The sequence below is a fragment of the Mirounga leonina genome, unplaced genomic scaffold (genome assembly GCF_011800145.1).
Source record: "Mirounga leonina isolate KUSES-001 unplaced genomic scaffold, KU_Mleo_1.0 Mir_104, whole genome shotgun sequence".
Lineage (NCBI taxonomy): Eukaryota > Metazoa > Chordata > Mammalia > Carnivora > Phocidae > Mirounga > Mirounga leonina.
Window position 1 is genome coordinate 8,053,150 of NW_023270231.1, and position 21,442 is coordinate 8,074,591.

Sequence of the window (21,442 nt, forward strand, 5' to 3'; positions counted from 1 at the left end):
AGCAGAGAGTTACTTGCTCAAGGAGACACAGATTACAAATGAGGGCAGCAGGATTTGAACCTCAGAGTCCATACTCATGTCCATTAAGCTACACTAGCAAGGATGAAAGACTGGAGTGCAATTATGAAGTACATATACGTATGTACTACCTATCTCTTTTTTTATGGACAATGTGAATACTTGAAAATGCTTCTATAAAATTGCAAGGGCATCCTTCCTCAGGCTGGATAGGGAGAAACCCACGTCGTAGGGAGAGATGGAAGAGGTGAGGCGAAGATTTGCAGGAGATGAGGAGGCAACATGAATATTTTGCTAGCTAAGGACAATCTGATGGCTTTGAGGTGTAGTTGGAAGCATACTTAACTAGAAGCCAGGAGACTTCTGCTCTAGTTCCAGCTTTGTCACTAACAAGCCGTCTAGTGTTAAATCTCACATAACTTGTCACTCTACCTTTGTGTCCTCATCTAAAATGAGGACTTGGGTCTAGCATCTAGACCAAACTAATTTAGACTGATAGTCTCTAAAGATTGTCCTTATTCTAATTTAATTTTATTATTATATTAAAATCTAGAAACAAGCTTTGTGCAGTGGTAGTATCATAGCCAATGAGGTTTATCCGAGGCGTGATTATTGCTAATTGAAAACTAAAATCTAGAAACAGCATCTTCAGCCACAAAGACTACCAGCAGTATCTTTTCATCTTAGTAATAGGATTTTTTAATTAAATTTTTCATTAATTTTAATGAATGTAGTTATGCTATTTAATTTAAGAAAATTGAATAGACATATTTTTTATCTAGACTGGGGAACTGAGTACTTGTGTTTCAGTTTGTAACCTGCCACTAGCTGTAGACTCTTGGGTAAGCCCATGCTTGACTATGAAGCTCAGTGTCCTGAACAAAAGGGATAATTTCCATATTCTTTTTCCTGATATAACATTAATCATGGTCCAGTTTTAACTAAGTTAATAAACTTTTGGAAACAAGTTTTTTATACCTGTTTAATTATTTTTTGAAAAGCACCTTAAAAAACACCCATTGCCTTCTAAAGAGACAAAGTTATAAGGATCCTCAGCTGGTGACGTTATGTAGTACAAATCTACAGTTAACAGAAAGCCTCTGGGGATTGCTTCTTTTCTAAAGGCACAAGGCTAAGTGGTGGCTAAAAGTTCCAGGGTTTTGCCTCCTGACTTTCTGATTTGTCTGACTAGGAAACTTTCCACTACTAGTAATTAGCACCCTCTAGACATCTGTTTCTTTGGGGAAAAAAAATACATAAGCCACAGAAAGATTAAATCTAATTATTATAATTTCCATTTCTGGGGCAAGGCCTTTTCATAAATAATTATGTCTTAGTGCAAAACTGGCAAATTTTAGGCACTGGCCCTATCATTCATAATAATAAGTAGATTTATAACCCACAAGCTCATTAGCTACAGAAGGCTAATTAGGACTTTAACCAAAAACACCAGTATATGAAACACTGAGGTAATCACAACATTTTGGCTCTGAAAACACCCGCTTTTTACCAAATGGACTGCATATCCAGACCGCAGGGCAAGAATGAAGTAGTAAATACAACACCAGGAAACAGGGGTTTACAGCTCTTTATGAAATTACCCTTGGATAGAGGCAGGTTCTGCTTTCCTAAGGATGTATATACTTAAAACATGTGTGAAAGAAGATCATGGCAGAATAAAATACTAGAAAGAGCAGTGCACAGGCATGAGAAAGACCACAGATCTACTTCTGGCTCAAACACACTACCTTGTCTCTCAGCTTCATTTCCTCCCATTTGATATGAGAACATTGAACTAAATACCCTCTCAAGTCCATTTCTAATCCTCATATATAAAGTAAAAGAATTAAAGCAGAGACTCATTTCTCTTCCTAGTTAATAAGATGCATTTATTTTATTAAACTCTATTTTATTAATTTTACACACACTTACACTTCACTTATATGGGCCAGGCACTGTTCTAAACTCTTCATAGAAATGCCTTATATGCAAACAATGAATCATGGAATACTACATCAAAAACTAATGATGTAATGTATGATGATTAATATAATAAAATTTTTAAAAAAGTAATGCCTTAAAATAGATAGTATTATTATCCTACCTTACTAAGTGAAGAAACTGGACCATTGACAGATGTTAAACAATTGGCCCAAGGTCACACAGCTAGTGTTTCTCAATCCATGTGCACAGCATGCTGGTATGCCATAAATTCTTCACAGCCAAGTGCTAATCAGAGCCAAAGTCTGATCACAGCTGAATGTTGAACAAGATCTTTATTTATTTTAATTACAACTGATATACACTATTACTGAAATGTCTGACAGAAGTTATTTACATGCCTTTGTAATGTGGTGATTTTCCTTTTCTAAAAGATAATTATCCATATTTAAAATTATATTGTGGATATATACTTATTTTCCACCTCCTGCCACTATGTATAAACTCCATGAAAACAGAATTTTCCCTGCCTTGGACATTATTCTATCTCCAGAACCTAGAATAAATAAGTAAATAAATGAGACTCTCTTTTCTCAGTGATTTGAAGATAGATTAGATTTGAAGAAACAGACTCTGAAGACAAAAGTTGGGAAATAATTAAAGTACCTATAAATGAAAAGTCATAAAAATTGAAGTCATATGTCTTTCAACAAAAACAACCTACAAATATGAATTCTTATCGACACCACCATAATTGTCATTAGTCAGATTCTAATAACTTTACATATTTGTCATTTTAATACATGTTATTTGCTATATTGCTTATTGTGGTTGACTACCCCTAGTCAACGCTACCCCTAATGATTCTTCTAAGTTAATAATGGTAAGCCCATCCCTTTTCCAATAGTTGGCTCAAGAACAATAATTCTCTTCAGATATAAGTAGGTAGTTGTTGGGTGGGATTATAGGAAATACCTCTTCTGTACTTACTGGCTGCTGTAAGAAGATACATTCTCTCTTCTTACCCTGTCTAGATGTGAAGCCTGGAATCACTGGCCCCATTTTGCAGCAGGAATGGTAGAAAAGAGAGATGAAAAAAAAAGGGATTCTAGATGATATCACTGAACCACTGAACATCAGAGGTAGCCTACCCTACCTCAGGATTTCCAGTTATGACAGATTATAAATTTCCTGACAGATTAAAGCACTTAGAGTTGATTTTTTTTAACATGTACCAAATTCATTTAGACAACCCTGCAAGAGAATGTTTCTTTAATTGCCACTGTTATCCAATGCACTTTTTCCCATGATAACAGAGAAGTTCAAAAGAGAACTGCTTCCCTCTCCTGAGCCAGTCCTCTGTAGCTGTCACTATTAACTTTCACGGCATAGAGCCATGAATCTCCATCTGACATTTTCCCATCAATCACCAGGGAGTCCTGCTTCCTCTATTTTCATCAGTCTAATGTTCATAGATGGTCATTAAATCTTGATATGTTTATTTCTCTTAGACTAATTGGTACACCTCTGATCTTTACCACGTTACGATTGTTTCACTCACTAATAATAGTGTTGGTATTTGGTTTGGTGAGAGAATCCAAAATTTCACTTCTATAGTGGCTATTTGTTACAGTTGCTTCTTTGATGTTCTCCGTATATCCTCACAGCCCTAAATTGGACATAATAGGAAATTAGAGATGAAAAGTCAAGGTGATATTATGGGATTAGGTGAAAAAATGGAAAAAATATAAAATATTGTTCATTAAATCATGAGCATCTGCACTCATTATATTCATCCCAAACCAAGCAATTTAGTTGAATTTAGCAATATGGCAGAAGCCAAATACTTCACTCCAAACTTCAAGGCTTTCCAATAATAGTAATTTTTCTCCTTATTTCCTCCTAAGAAATTTGCTTTTGATTACATGTCAAAGCTGTTTCTGACTTCCTAATAACCTCTTGCTAACTCCTAACTATGCCCTTCAACATGCTTTTCTACCCATCTAAAAAAATTTGTCTTATCTTTGCATAAATCCAGGCTCTAACTCTCTCTGAATCCAGTTGATGATTAATAAGATGAAATGAGGCAATATGAACAATACTGGAAAACTGGAAACAATGAATACGTCCAACAGATGAGAATAGCTAGCTATGGAATATGCAGATTGTGAACCGATACGCAACCAGCAAAGGCATACTGGAGAAGAGTATACATGATACATTCATATGTGGAAAAAAGAGGTCCAAACATTATAAATTCATCAACTGACAATATCTAGTAGGCTCTCTCTGTGCCACCTACTTGGAATATAATGATGAGCCAATTGTACTTACTGCCCAACTTTCACATTGTAGTGAGAGTAACAAATATTAGTCTAATAATTACATGATATAAAGGAGACCTACAGGGACATATACCTAAGTGTAATAAGGATAACCCAACTGAAGGGCCAAAGACTAAGCAGAGATTTGAAAGATGCTTTGTGGTTAACCTGATAAAGAAAGGAAGAAAGCCTATTCCAGGAAGAAAAAGAAGCAAGAATAAAAGACCTTATGGTAAAAAAGTAAAGATACATTTTAGGGCATAAAATAAGGCCAGGAGCTGAAGAGCAAAAAGAGGGGGAGTGGGGTGGGAAGCAGTGTTTCCCATATGAATGTGTTAATTTTGATATTGCAGAAGCTTCATCAAGTGGACTAAAATGTGTCAAGTGCTTCCTGGAGTTATGCAGTACACAACATACACAACTATATTTAGTAGCCTTGAGGGACACTGTGATGCAAGATGATGCTAAAAAAGTAAGACGTTACAGCATCTTAAAATCTACAACAAAGAGCTTTCTCTTCATCTCAAGCGTAATGGAAAGCCATTGAATGGTTTAAGGATCGAATGTGTGGTTCACAAAGATCATTCTGGCTACAGTGTGCAGAACAGTTTAGAGAAAGAGGTGTAGTTGGGTATCAGACCAGTTGGAAGATTATTGTAGCAGTCCAGATAAAACACAATGGCAGGTTGACTACTGATGGCCTTAGTTACAGTACAGCTGAAAATAGCTCCCTGGATCTGGGAGATGTTTTGGAAAAAAAGAAAAAAATATATATATCACTAAGACTTGGGGTGAATTCTAAATGAGGACAGAGGAAAAAAGAGATGTTAAAAATGACTCCATGTTCTGCTTATATAACTAGAATACACTAGAGATGGGAAAGAGTTGAAATTTACAGAGATGGGAAAGAGTTGAAAAAGAGCATTTGGAGCTGAGAGATTATATGATGTGGTCACATACTCTATCATCCTATGTTTATAAAAGAACCAAAATACAAGCTCAGAGAGGGACAAAATTTTGAAGAAAATAAAGTCAAATATTAACATTTTTAAAATAGTCACAGTGATAACAGAGACTATCAAATTATTGTCTTGGCTTTTTGCATATTTAAAATATTTCAACATTTTTATTTTTATTTTTTTTAAAGATTTTATTTATTTATTTGAGAGAGAGAGAATGAGAGAGAGCAAGCACGAGAGGGGGAGGGTCAGAGGGAGAAGCAGACTCCCTGCCGAGCAGGGAGCCCGATGCGGGACTTGATCCCGGGACTCCAGGATCATGACCTGAGCCGAAGGCAGTCGCTTAACCAACTGAGCCACCCAGGCGCCCTATTTCAACATTTTTAAAAGGCTTTTTAAAAGCATGCCATCCTAGTCTTTGTTTTATACCCCCCCTACCAATTACTACTCTGTGACTTTCCTTCTCCTCTGATATCATGTACTTTCCTTTTGAAGAATTCATAAATTCTACACTTTCTAAGGCTTTGCTGTGTCCCTGATGCCCTATTTGCCACAAGCCCCTGCTGGGGAAAATCTAGTTTCTCCTGCCTTCTTGCAGTCTCCCCAACAGAGCCTAGTTCAGAGCTTGCCATTCAGAAGCACTCCATGCATATTGCACATTGGCTTTTTATCTACTTCCACAGTTTCCCTGGGAACATTTGTGAAGGATTGTTCTAGCTCCATCAAGAGAACTGTCAGTGCAATTTAATTTAGCATATCATAAAGTACTCTGCAAAAACAAAAGAGGAAGGAAAAAACTAACAAATGAGGCTTTGGCTGAGAACAGGACAAGTTTATAATTTATGATATGCTCCCAACCAGAATTTACTCCCAGGAGGTAAGGAATGGCACACACACCAACAAATCACCATCCGCTCCCTATATCCTGCCCAGCTCAGAGCAGTCTGCTAATCTACTGCCTTTCACTCAGCTCCACAGTATAATTTGGTAAATTAGCAGTAAGGTCTGGCCTAAGTGCATTTCACATGTAGTTAACTATAATAATGCATATGTTATGCTTCGTTTACACAATTCATTACACCTATTTCCACTGGTTGATTTTAGTTTTTATTATTGTTTCAATGTTATTTCAGGAGCTAAGAGAAATTGATGCCTTAGCAAACTCACACAATGGCTCATGTACTTTCTATGTAGGGCTTCCCTGAACTTCCTTTGAACTGCTAAAGGACGAAAGGTAATCCCTACCTCTCATATGCCACCTTGCAATAACCATTTTCACCGTACATAACTCTATTGAAAACTTCCAGGGTCTTTTTATGATTTTAAAGTAAGCTGAAAAAGCAAAAATAAAACAAAACAACAACAACAAAAGGAATGAGAGATTCTAATGCCTCAACAATCTGTTCCAAGATGAGTGGCATCGTACTACCACTGAACTTCTCAAACCTACAACATTGGCCCCCGTGGAGCTCCAGGACTCCGACAGATGTAAAGGCTTAATTTTTTTAAAAAGATAGTTGTTTCTCAAATTCTGTCCTGAGAGAAAAAATACTGGTGAATTTTTATTGCAGGAAAGGCATCTCCAGGAAAATAAATGCAAATTAGATGTGCTGCTATTAATTTTCAAGAGGCCACATAGATGTTCTCAAAATTTTTGGTCTCACAATCCCTTTAAGCCCCTAAAAATTATTGAAGACCCCTAAAAGCCTTTGTTTATATGGGTTTTATCTCTCTGTTGACTAAACAGATTTGAAAATGAAAACTAAGAAATTTTTTAAAGTTACTTATTGATTCATTTAAAATAATAACAGTAATAAATGTTCACAAAATTGAGCATATTTTTATGAAAATAATTTTAAAATAATTTAGCAAGAACAATACTGCTTCACATTTTTGCAAAAGTCTTTAATGTCTGGCTGGATAGAAAATAGTAAAATTCTATTTTCTTGTGAACTCAATCTGTTGCAAATTCATCATTTTGGTTAAAGAATATATAGGAGAGTTGGAAACATGGTAATTTATGTGAAAAGCAGCTAGTTCAGCTTGTAACTCAAGTGGCCACCAGACCAGTAGCCAGCAGGACTGCTCTTTGTGTACTTTCTATTTTGACAGAAAGAATGTTAAAAAGATGTATACTCTAAGGTTAAGATTTATTAAAATTAATGTTTGTACTGATCATTATGGATGTGAAATGAGCCTTTTTTTAAAAAAATTTATTTTTTTACAGCAGTTTTAGGTTCACAGCGAAATGAAGAGGAAGGTGGTAAGACTTCCCATATACTCCACACTCTCCCACACGCAGAACCCCCTCCACAGTGGCATGTTACAACTGATGAACCTACACTGATACATCATAATTACCAAAAGTCCATAAGTTACCTTAGGGTTCACTCTCCGCGTTCTACATTCTATGAGTTTGGACAAATGTATAATGATGAGTTTGGACAAATGTATAATGACGTGTATCCATTAGTATAGTATCATACAGAGTATTTTCATTACCCTAAAAAATTCTGTATTCTACTCATTCATCCCTCCTCTGCACTCAACTCTTGAAAACCACTGATTTTTTCACAGTTTTGCATTTATGTTGATGAGAGATATTGGTCTATAATTTTCTCGTACCATCTGTCTGATTTTGGTATTAGCATAATACTGGTCTCATAGAATGAGTTAGGAAGTATTCCCTCTGCTTCTATCTTCTGAAAGAGATTGTAGAAAACTGGGGGTAACTCCTTTAAATGTTTGGTAGAATTCACCAGTGAACCCATCTGGGCCTAGTCCTTTCTGTTTTGGAAAGTTATTAATTACTGATTAAATTTAATAGTTATAGGCCTATTTAGCTTGTCTATTTTCTCTTGTGGATTTTGGCAAATTGTGTCTTTCCCTTTTTTAAGATTTTATTTATTTATTTATTTGAGAGGGTGGTGGGGAGCACGAGTTGGGGGCAGCAACAGGCAGAGGGAGAAGCAGACTCCCACTGATCAGGGAGCCCAACATGGGATCATGACCTGAACTGAAGGCTGACACTTAACCCACTGAACACCCAAGCACCCTGGCAAATTATACAGCGAAATGAAGAGGAAGGTGGTAAGAATTGTCAATTTCAACTAAGTTATCAAATTTGTGAGTATAGAGTTACTCATAGTATTCTTTTATTATCTTTATTAACCATACCATCTGTAGTGATATATTCTCTTTCATTTCTGTTTCGTAATTTGGTGTCCTTTTTTTTTTTTCTTAGCCTGGCTAGAGACTTATCAATTTATTGGTCTTTTCAAAGAACCAGCTTTTGGTGTCATCAATTTTCTCTATTGATTTCATTTATTTTTGCTCAAATGTTTATTATTTCTTTTCTTCTGCTTACTCTGGATTTAATTTGCTCTTCTTTTTCTAGTTTCCTAAGGTGGAAACTTAGATTACTGATTCTATACATTTTTCTCATTTTCTAATATGTATTCAAAGCTACAAATTTCCCTTTATGCACTGCTTTCACTCTATCCCACAAATTTTGTCAGGTTGTGTTTTCATTTTCATTTAGTTCAAAATATTTTTAAATTTCTTGAGATTTCTTGAGACCTTGTGTTATTTAGAAGTGTGCTGTTTAATCTCCATGCATTTAAGATTTTTTCTGTTTATCTTTGTTATTGATTTCAAGTTTAGTTCCATTATGGTCTTAGAGTAGATATTGTATGATTCCTGTTCTTTTAAATTTGCTAAGGTGTGTTTTATGGCTCAGGATATGGTCTATCTTGGTGAATATTCCATGTGAGCTTGAGCACAGTGGGTCTTCTGAGGTTGTCAGATGAAGTAGTCTATAGATGTCAATTATATCCAATTAATCGATGGTATTGTTAAGTTCAAATATGTCCTTAACGATTTTCTCCTTGCTGGATCTGCCCATTTTTAATAGGGGATGTTGAAGTCTTCAACTACAAAATTGGACTCACCTATTTCTCCTGACAATTCAATTAATACTTGCCTCATGTAGTTTGATACCCCGTGGTTGCATTAAGGATCGTTGTCTCCTTGGAGAGCTGATTCCTTTGTCATTATGTAATGCCCTTTTTATCCCAGATAATTTTCATAGCTTTGAAGTCTTCTCCAACTAGAATTAACATAACTACTACTACTGTTTTTGAATTAGTATCAGCATGGTATATTTTTCTCCATTCATTTATTTTTAATCTATATGTGTCATTATATTTAAAGTGGGTTTCTTGTAGACAGTATAAAGTAGGACCTTGTTTTTTGATCAACTCTGACAATCAATCTTTTAATTGGTGTTTAGACCACTGATAATCAAAATGACTACTGATATAATTGGATTAATATCTACCATATCTACTTTTTTATTTTTGCTCTTGTTCTTTGTTCTTATTTTTATCTTTCAGTATTTTTCTGCCTTTTGTGGTTTTAATTGAACATTGCATTTTTTCTTTCTTTAGCATATCAATTATGCTTTTTCCCCTTTGTTTAATGGTTGTCCTACACTTTGCAATATATATTTACAACTAATCCAAATCCACTTGCAAATAACATTGTACCACTTCATGGGTAGTGTGAGTACCTTATAATAACAAAATTATTCTAATTCTTCCCTCCTGTCCATTGTATCACTGTTGTCATTATTTTTTTTTTTTTCTCTCTGGTTTCTTTAGGGATTTTCTCCTTAACTTTGATTTTCTGTAATTTGATAATGATAGAGCTATGTGTAGCAGAGGTTATTTTTTGTAGGTGAGGGGCTAGAGGGCACTTACCTCCTTGGTATTCTCTGAGCTTCCTGGATCAGTGGTTTCAAGTGTGACATTAATTTGAGGGATTTTTCAGTCACTATTATCTCAAATATTTCTTTGGTTTCTTTCTCTCTTTTTTCTTTTGATATTCCCACTACACATATGTTATACATTTTATACTTGTTCCACAGCATCTGGATATTCTAGGATTTTTTCAGTCTTTGTTCTCTTTCTATTTGTTTTCTTTTTTTCTTTTCGAGAGAGAACAGGGGAGGGGCAGAGAGAAAGGGAGAGACAATCTCAAGCAGGCTCCATGCTCAACAAGGAACACAACATGGGGCTCGATTTCCCAACCCTGAAATCATGACCTGAACTGAAATAGTCAGACACTTAACTGACTGAGCCACCCAGGCACCCCTGCATTTCAGCTTTCAAGGTTTCTAATAACATATCCTCAAGCTCAGAGATTCTTTCTTCAGCTGTGTGTCCAGTCTACAAATAAGCCCATCAAAGGCATTCTTTATTTCTGATACAATGCTTCTGACCTCTAGCATTTCTCTTTAGGTTTTTCCTTATGATTTCCATCTCTCTGCTTACATTACATAACTATCATCCTATCTAATTTACGTGACAGAGGCCTCAGCAAATTAATCGTGGTTGTTTTAAACTCCTGGTCTGATGATTCCAACATCCCTGTTATGGCTGGCTCTGATGCTCACTCTGTCTCCTCAAATTGTGTATTTTGCCATTTAGTATGCCTTGTAATTTTTTTCTTAATAGCAGGCAGGACGTACTGGGTAAAGGAACTGCTGTAAACAGACTATTAGTAATGTGGTGGTAAGGTGTCAGAGGAGGGGAAGCAATCTATAGCCCTATGATTATGTCTCCGTCTTTTAGTAAGCCTATGCTTCTGTTTTGTGAATAAAACAGGTGATTCTCAGTTGTTATATTTTTCTCCTCTCCTGGGTGGGAGAGAATGGCTAGAAAGGGCTGGTATTAGATATTTCCTTTCTTCCATGTGGAAAGCCTGAGGGATCCGGAGTTGGGTATCACCCTTCCCCAAATCAGTTAAGCTCTGATAATGCCCCAGCAGGTTAGGCTCTTGTTAACTAGTTTTTCCTGAAGGTAGACCTTGTTAAGTATAAAACAGGGTGCTCTGGTGTATTTCAAAATTTTTCCTTTTACCCTCCCCCAGACCAAGCAGGAGAGGATATTTATTATGAGAAACTGGTTGTGCTCCTGGAGGTAAATGTCACAATACTATAGCATATTCCCTATCCCTGGTTTCCCCTGGAGTTTTTACTCTCAGAGTTGTCCACACAGAGCCTCCAGAAATTTGTCAATTACAATTCAGGTTTTCCTACCTGTAAAGGAACTCAGTTTTTTCCTTCCTATGTTCCCTCAGGAATAACCTCCTATGTGTCTCCTTTATTTTTACATAGAAAACAATTTACTTCTGACATTTCTGGTCACCAGATATGTGGTGGTTTTCCCCAACACCAATGAACAATTCTCGGACACCAGCAGGTGTCCCATGCCCTCTCCAGATGCACCACTCTCCCAGCACCTCCATGTGTTCAACAACCCGGAAGCTCTCCAAACCCCACACTTTGGGAATTGTATGGAAGCATGACCAATATCACGTAGGCATGACCAACCATTAACTCCATTTTTAGTCTTTATCCCTTCTTAAGAGAATGGGGGGGTGGGGCTAAAAATTCCAAGTTTCTAATCATGGCATGGTCTTTCCTGGGACTAGCCCTCATCCTGGAACTCACCCAAAGTCACCTCACTAGAGCAAAAGACACTCCTACCAACAGGAAATTACAAGAGTAAAAGGAGATCTGTGTCAGGAACAGAGGTCAAAAACCAGTATTAGAAGGAGAAACACTCCTAAGGTTCTCATCACTTAGAAAATTATAAGAGTTTCAGGAGCTCTGTGCCGGGGATCAGGGACAGATTTTATGTATGTATGTATGTATGTATGTATGTATGTATGTATTTTTTCCTATTACATCATACTACCCTAGCTCTGGTTTCTGCTCTTGAGTCTTTGCTCCAGTAAGTCATGATTCTCTATAGTTCTCTATCTGTCTCTCCAATCTTAGGAGCAGCATTGTTAATGTTTTAGTTTGTTGAACATTTTATCATTGTTTAGGATGGAGTGGTGACTTCTAAGCTCCTTCTGTGTGGAAACTGAAGCCTTTTTTTTCTGAACTATGAGTGCCTAGTAGTTAAGAATACAATATCTACCTGTACAGTTTGCTGCCACAGCGTCGATTTGTACCAAGGCACAAGCAGTTTTATCTACTATTGTCTTTGTACTGTTACGGCAAATCCCAAACACTAAAATAATGAATAATGTCTTAGTATTATTATAAAAATAGTTTTGACCTTGTGGATCCCTGAATCTCAGGATTCCCTAGGGGTCCATGGATCCCACTTTCTGAGAATCATGATCTTAGAATTTAGCACACATGAAAACTCTTATCCTGCAAACTACTTTAAGATTATATGCAAAGGTGGAATGGTCAATGATCTACACCTCTTTCTCTAAAAAATGTTCCTGTTCAACAGCAACTTTTCTCTAAAAACAAAAATAACTCAAGGCACCCACCCCTCCCACCACTTGATTACCTCTTGCTATCACAGAAATGAAGCTAGAAATAACCAACACAATTGCCTAATCTGGAAACTGAGACCAAGAGAGGAAAATTCACTAGGACAAGACTCTAATTTTAACTCCCCTGATTCCCAACCAAATCATGTTTTATATTTGTATATATGACTTTACACAACCATTTAATTCTTCCCTCTTTAGTATGTTTATTCCCCTCTCTCCCTCTCTGTTCTTCATCTTTTAATCAGACACACTCCTAATCATACACAGCAATGTCATTTGTGTATGCTTTGCTAGTTCAAGCTAAAAGATCTTTAAAATATTGTTTCTGTGTGGCTTGACTACATTTAAAACTGTGTGCTAGCCCAAAGCAATTAAAAATGGTTTAGTCTAAATTTCTGAATGATAAATTTTAAGCAGAAAACAGAATGCACATAACTCCTATTATCTTTGCATGAATTTAAAATCTTTCCAGAGGACAAAATATTGTTTAAATGTAAATAGTTGCAGTGGAGAGGAAATGAGTTTACCCTGTAATGCTGTCTATGAAGATAGCAGTTTATTCCACCCTTCAGTGTCTGTAACCTTGCCTAAATTAAATATAATGAGTAAGAAACTATTGAGAAAGGAAAGCAGAAAGTGCAAGAGCAGAAAAATGCAATCGGTATTTTCAGTCCTAAATTACAGGTTTACTAATCTAGATGTACCATATTACGGATGTTTCTTGATCCATTATAAATGAACCACAGTAAATTACCTCCTACACAAAATAAAATTGTTACCTTAACCCAAAAGAAAAACTGATGTGAGATGATGTGAGAATCTAGCATTGGTTCATATAATTAAAAATGTTCCTATCTGAAATCTACGATGCCTTTAGCTATTAAAATGTGGTTAATAATTCTCTTGTCAGTCATTTAAGTGTATTTAGGTCTTGGTAATTGAATTTAAAAGAGCACTTCATCATAGAGAAAGAACAAACTGGGTTTGAACATCTTTCCCAAATAAGTTGTTAAAGGGCATTTCTATGCCCAGTGTATGGAACAAGCTGGTGGCCAATGTAAACTGAAAATATCCATCCAGAAAGTAAGGTGTCATGTCGATTCTAAGATCTCAATATAATACTCTGAGTGCCAAGGACCCTATTAGAAATGGACCTTGTAAAGCCAAATTTCCTTATAGAGCTTAAAAGGTAAGTTTTTTAATACTTATTTTGAGAATTATACTTTAGCTTTTTCTAGGTTTTATGTAATGCAGATCTAAAGATGGCTCTCGCTTATGCCAACTGAGCATATCATTCAACAGACAGTTCTGGTTTATATTGCAACAAACAAACATGGTGAACCACACACTTCCTGTCAATTTTTCACGGTCTTTACTGGCTAAAATTTAGTGAGAACAGTGCTATAGATTTCTGTTTGTTCTGTTACAAAGGCACATTAACTAGATGTGCATGGCTGTAAATTTAATATATTATCCAGCTTTCAGATTTTAGCCATAACAAATTGTTAAAAACTGGAACTCATTTTTGTATCATATATTATAAATTGTAAGGGATTATCTAAAATTTCAGCATATTTCTGAACCACTGGTTGAAATACTTTTTCCAATATCTTTCTACAATTTTATAGACATTACATATCTAAGTCTAACATTCTACAATCTGGAGGGAAAAACTGAAACAGTGGGTGAGTGCCCTGCGGGGTTCTTGGTATGTTAGTGTAACTTCAAGGCACTAAAAACAGACCTGAAATCCTTACCTGCTATGGCTATAGGCTGAAGAGCTTTTGGACAAATATTGGGAATAGAAGAACTCCTGACGATCAGTTCTTTTAGGCCAGTTTTATTTCATTCATTTCCTAACTATGGATGGAATAGAATGCTAGCAGATAATTACTAATGAGCCACAGTAAATGATCTAGCAATGCCAAGTCTGACAATTCTGTAGGCAAAAAGAATCACTCCAAATTCAAGGGAAGGACTAACCAGAATAAATGTGAATGTCTGATATTCACCTTTGCTGAATAAACTGAAAACATTACCCTGGAGACATTACTCCAATCTCAGCTATGAATTGGGGGTGAAATTAAAAGTGGAAAGTGAGAAATATGACAATATGCCTCCATTTTATAAAGAGCAAACATTTTTGGTTCAATTGTCACTCAATGTGACAGAAGCAAAGTATTTTGAGATGAAACTGGCACAGAGAAGCAGAAAGCTGAGAGGAAGAGGAGGAATTTAAATTTATGTTCAGTGTTCTAGGTACATTTCCAGAATATCAAGAGAATATGAGTAATGATAGCAGCCACATTTACTGGGCATTTGCTATAATAATAATCCTGTCCTTTATATGTCAAAATGAGACCAAAGGAAGCATATATTAAAATTCTTCTTCAGGTAAAGAAAGAAGTGAATACAAAAGAGAGAAGAATACAGTAATAAAAATCAACAGGGGCAAAATGCATTTTCAACTCTATAATACTTCAAACTCAGACTCCACTTGCTGAATTACTTAACCAAACTGTCATTCCATGAAGGTTAACAGAATTTTTACTTATCTATTATATATGTTTGATGTTTTATAAGTCTATAGATAGATAGATGATAGATAGATGAAAGATGATGGATAGATGATAGATGAATACATATAGACATATTTATATAGACATATATAAATAGATATGCATACATATATTAACGTATATATAGGGAGACAGACAGAAGGGAATAAAGAAAGCTTTTATAAATCTTCAAACTCATCCCAGAGTGAAATTCCCTGAGTCAGAAAAGAAACTGGGCCACAGCTCCTTTTCATTAAAATTGCATCTGAACCATTTATTCGGCCTAACTATGACCATCCTCTTTTCTCAAATGAACTGGGTCCTTATGAAAAAATATGGATTTTCAGCACTAGATCACAAGCTTGAGTCTACCCTGAGCACCTTTACAAAGAAAAGTGTTAACTGTGTCTGTAGGAATTTTAAAGATATAATGTACTTCCACAAATATAATAAAATTTAGATTCTGTGCCATCAAGAGGGGCAGCAGGGGGAGAGTTCTGCGGTTCTTAACCATTAATGGTTTGGTACATGTACCCAAAAAATGGGGCTATTTTGGTCACACTGACCAGAAGCACCCTGTTTAATCAAACCAAACCAGACCCAAGTTGTGCCAGAATTCTCTAAGACTGCGTAATGACACTTAAAGACAATTTGAAGTGAAATAAGAGAGAGAATCACAAATACCATATGATCTCACTTATATGTGGAATATAAAAAAACTGAACTCATAGAGACAGAGAACAGAATAGTTGTTGCCAGAGGTGGGGGATGGTGAGTGTAATGTACATGATTGTGACTATAATTAACAATACTGCATTGTATATTTGAAAGTTGCTAATAGAGTAGATCTTAAAAGTTCTCAACACAAGAAAAAAATCATAACTATAGAAAGATGGGTATTAACTAAACTTATTGAGGTAATCATTTTACAATATAAACATATCAAATCATTATGCTGTACATGTTAAACTAATGTAATGTCATATGTCAAGTATATCTCAATAAAATGGGAAAAAAGTAGAAGGTAGACCAATGTAAAAGAGTATAAAAAGTTCACCTGTTTGACTTCAAATTCCCTACTGCAACTAGTCTTTAAGAAAACATCGCATGGGGCGCCTGGGTGGCTCAGTTGGTTAAGCGACTGCCTTCGGCTCAGGTCATGATCCTGGAGTCCCTGGATCGAGTCCCGCATCGGGCTCCCTGCTCGGCAGGGAGTCTGCTTCTCCCTCTGACCCTCCCCCCTCTCATGTGCTCTCTCTCTCATTCTCTCTCTCAAATAAATAAATAAAATCTTTAAAAAAAAAAAAAAGAAAGAAAACATCGCATGTTAGGGCACCTGGGTGATTCAATTGGTTAAGCTTTGGACTCTTGATTTCAGCTCAGTTCATGATCTCAGGGTCACGAGATAGAGCCCTCATTGGGTTTGGTGCTGGGCATGGAGCCTGCCTAAGATTCTCTATTACCCTCTCCCTCTCCCCTCCCCGTTCATGTGTTCTTGCTTGCTTTCTCTCTCTCTAAAAACAAACAAACAAACAAACAAAAAAAAGATCAATTGTTAAATGTTGATATAGAGTTAAAGGAAACCCAAAATTATTTGAAAGAACTATTAAAATATCCCCCCATATTCCAACTATTTAAAACAAAACAAAAAATTTAAACACATACCAGTTTTAGGGAAAATGACTAAAAATGAAATGGAATTCATTCAATTGTTTGAGCCTTGGGTGATTTAGAAAGTCCCTGAAATAGGAAGCAAAGACTATCTACAACAGGTATTTGAGCTAAAGTAGGAGGACCTCAAAGGCCCTCTCAAGTTTCATATCCACTACATTTCTCACTACTAGGTTATACCCATTACCGCAGTTTGATATGATAATTCTGGTCTTCTTTGTTGGTAAAGTAGATATGTCTCTCCCTGGATTAAATGGAATGAACTTAAAATACAAATAATTTTAAACTAAGAATAACTATAGATGTAAAAGTAATTATAGGTGTGGGTTAAATGTTCTATTATAAGTAACTGTGGAGGGATTTTTGTTCTAACATATGTTCAAATTTTTCAGAAAATTATAGTATTTCTAATTATATTTTAAATCAAAGCTATTTATATCCAACAATGTCAATATTTTATTTCAAATAAAATGTGTAAGAAAAAACACATTATGACATCAAAATCTGAAAGAAAGAATATCCTAAGAGATTTCTAATTTTCCTCTGAAAATGAGGTAAAAGGAGTTTTCAAAGACATGCCTCATCACTTGACAGCAATATCCAGGGATGACAATTATACTTTGATCAAGCTAAACAATAAGGAATATTCCCAGGTTTACGGAATGAGATATATTTGATTGTTTGCATGCTACTAAACAAGTTCTTAGACAAATAATATTACACATGAGAACAACAGAAGAAATAAGGAAGAGTAAAACATACTGTGAATATAAAGGAATAAAGTTCAATACAAATATTGACCTTCCCACTTGGGACAATATTTTTATATGGGACATTTTTTAATACTGATTATAAACCAAGACTGTGAATATTTTAACACCTTAAGCTTGTTGAATTTGGGAAGATAAGCTTCAAACAAAAATCATCTGTCAATATAGAACAAATATTGACTTAAAGTACTAACTTTTGAAAAGTTTAGATAATCTCCTAGTGACAAACTCTGCCCTGTGCCTGTCCTTGGGTAAAACAGTAGACTGGAGATGCCCTGTGCAAAACCCAGGAAATTCATTTGTATTCATTTATTTACAGAACAAATATTACAGTACCAACTATGTATCCAACATTTGAGATTTCCTGTTGGGACTAAATAATACATGATACATGTGCTTAAATATGTGGGAGTTACTATATTGTTTTTAAAGTTAAAATAATAGTTAAAATCAATATTAAGTGTGAAGTAGAACATAGCTTTTTAATGGTGAAGGGTACGACATAGAGTGAAGGTATAACTATGATTTTTCTATGAGCTGAACTCATAGTAAGAAAATATATAGGGTGAAAACATCCTGTATGAAGAACAAATAGGTATAAGTAGCAAGAAGTTTTAACACAGCTCTCATTCTTTATGTGATTAAAATAATCAAAAATGACATAAGAGAGCTGAAGAAAAGAAAATTAATAAAAATTAACCCTGAACCCAGTAATCTGAAAAAAAAAGTGCATTTTCTTTTCAAGTACCCATGAAACAATCAAATTTTACCATATATTTGGCCACAAGGAAAAATTCAATAAATTCTTTAAAATATAAAAAGTACACATCACATTCAATGATACAATCTAATTTAAAAAGCAATAGAAATCAAAAGTAAAAACCATCTCCAGCCCCTCAGATATTTAAAACACTTTCCTAAACTTCTTTTGAAGCAAAAAGTAAATAAAAAGCTCAACTGCTGAAAAAAATATCAGTAAGAATAACACTTCAGTTCAAAATTCACAGGATGTGATCAAAGAGCACTAATTTAGAAAGACTAAATGGAATGAGGGCAATCGCTATTTTGTTTTTTGGTTGTTATCATAATATTTAAGGAAAGAGGCAGATGGTAAAAGCAGAACCAGTCAGCCAAGCTGAGAAAAGCACACAGAAAATTGGTCAAAGACAACCTTGGTCATTATGTTGTCACCATTGTAACAGTGCTAAGAATGTGAGCTCTGAGCTCAGTGCCTGGTGTCAGATTCTCCTTCCCCCATGTGCTGGCTGAGTAACCATGGACACATTTCCCCATCTTTAAAATAATAATAATAAATACTTCTTTCATGAGGTTTTCACAAAGAGCAAATAAGTTATCCAAGGCTAGAACAGTACCTGAGACAAAGTAAATTCTCAATAAATGTTAGCCAAGTATTGGTAGGGTAAAAAGCCAAAGAAATAGGAAGACAAAAGGCTAAGGTATCAAATGTTATAAAAACTGAAAGGGCATTAAAGTTGAGAAGAAATCATTGGATTTGACTATGTGGATGCCAAATGGAATCACAAGAATGCAACTTGAGGAGAGCAAAGGAAGTCAAAGTCAAAGCAATGTTCCCACATAATATTCTGGGGGGTAAAATCTTCCAGGATGTCCAATAGGCATTTCTAAAAAGGATAAGTACATGTGAATCATTTTGCAAAGCTATTTCAGGAAGGAAAGGAAAAGATCATCCCACTCACTTTCTCTCCTGTGTCCTCTGTTGGCATCCTAAAGGCCCACTGGCATTATTTACTCAAACACAAATTCTCTGTATTCTTTGTTTGTCATAATCATTCTTTAATGTGCTTAGCAAATGTCTATTGAGAAGCTTTGTGCCAGCCTTTATGTTAGAATTTAGAAATCAACACATCAATCTTGGAAGGCAAATCAGATTGATTTTTACGATGAGCTAAAAATCCAAATATTTATGTAAAATATATTAATTTTTAAGTATTGGCTCAAAAATATTAAGACTATACAAACAAAATAAATAAAAGTTTAGGCAGAGTTCATATTCAATCACCATGACAATTTAGTTCTTAATATCTAATTTCTCATCTATTCTCATTTTTAATTTCTTTCAGTGTTTCTTGTAAACTTCATGTCCTTTAAAAAAAGAAGAGGAAGAAGGAGAAAGAGGAGGAGGAGGAGAAATCGCTAAGGTACAAGAGAGGCAGAAATGAAGGTGTTCAGAGAAGAGCTCTGGATGCTCCTAGGACGTTTATTTCACATCATTAGATTGTCTCACTTTATTTTCTTCTAGTTCTGAAAACACCATACTGACCAGATTTCTGATTAAATGTGGATTTGGGCTCAGCAGAAAGAGAACCATCTATCAATTGATAAAAATCCTTTTCTGAAATGAAACCAAGGAAATATACTTTCCTTTCAGGTACAATTCTCTCATAGAAGTCAAAGTATTTTCTTAGTACTTAGCAATCCCCCAACCTCTTCACTCCAGGAAATCCATAAAAGACTATTTTATAATTATTTATTAGAATTGAGAGAATTATTGTATGTCAGTCATTATGCTAAAGTGAATAGCATAAAAAAAGAACTATTTTCCATCCTATTTCTAAATGACAAGTCAGGAACTCACAGGAAATAAGTAATTTACCATGGGTTACATAGCTATAACCAGAGGGACTGAGATTCAAACCCATAATTACGTGATAATTCTAAAAGGACTAGAGAAGATAGCTAAGTTGCAAACAGTGAAAGATATAGAGTAAGGGACAAAGAGAAAAGAAAAGAATAAAGGAGCACATAGAAAGTGTGACAGTGGCAATAATTGATACAGGATCCCATACCCAATAGTCTTGAGAGAGTTCTACTTTTCAGTTCACCCCAAAAAGGGAAACAGAACTTTGGGATGGTGCTTCTTAAGAAGAATGGTCTATAACCTGCCAAGGACAACTGACAAAATAATCCAGAGAGATACTGACAAATGTCTGATTGTTCCTTTTTTTTTTTTTTTTCCACTTACTGAGTAGAAAAAAGAAGCAGCAAGAGGAAAATGGGAAAATGTGTGTTATCTTTTCATCTTCGCTCTAAATGGGGGATAGGGAGGATATATTCATATTTCTATTAGTAGATACACTTCTCAGACTTCACTGCCTAACTTCATTTTTTTTCACTTTTTTTAGTTTTACTGGCCATAAGGAACTTCATCTTATTTTTTGTGGCAAAATAATTGAAAAGTAGTAATATAACATAGAAACATATAATACACAGACATAAACACACATACACTGTGTAGATTTTTTTTTAATTATTGTGGATAGCTGTTTTCCATTGTATGTGATCAGTTTTTTTTGTAAATCTATGCTTCTTTGGGGAACCATTATCCTAAAATTAAGATAATATTAATCTTTTAATTTGATAGGTTGTGTTTTATAGTCAATCTTAATAAAAATCTCTTTTTAAAATACTTCAAAAACATCATTTAAACAACTGTATAATATTTTATCACTGCCTAATTTTAAAAATAGTTCTGGGATTCTTTTTCCTGATGGAATTATAGCACTGTTATTTTTTTTAAATGAGGTTTATATCAGAAATTTTTGGCAGAGAAAAACTTACACGAAAAATCAAATGTGCCACAGTTAAGGCTGGATGATTGCATAAGGAAATAAGCTACACTACCATTTATTTAAAAGGTGTGAAGAGAAATGGTGACCATTTTTGTAGTTAGCTTTCTTCATATTTGGAAATAAAAGTATAATCACTGGATCTTTAACTATTAAAAAAAAATCAATAAGATTATTTCCTTGGGAGGGGAAGAATGAAGCGGGGGAAATTGGAGGGGTAGACAAACCATGAGA

At 35.1% G+C, this 21,442-nt stretch overlaps 1 pseudogene; it reads left to right on the forward strand.

The window, feature by feature from the left end:
* Positions 1–576: 576 nt before the first annotated feature.
* On the forward strand, positions 577–748 carry LOC118017648 (annotated as a pseudogene).
* The last annotated feature ends 20,694 nt before the right edge of the window (positions 749–21,442 follow it).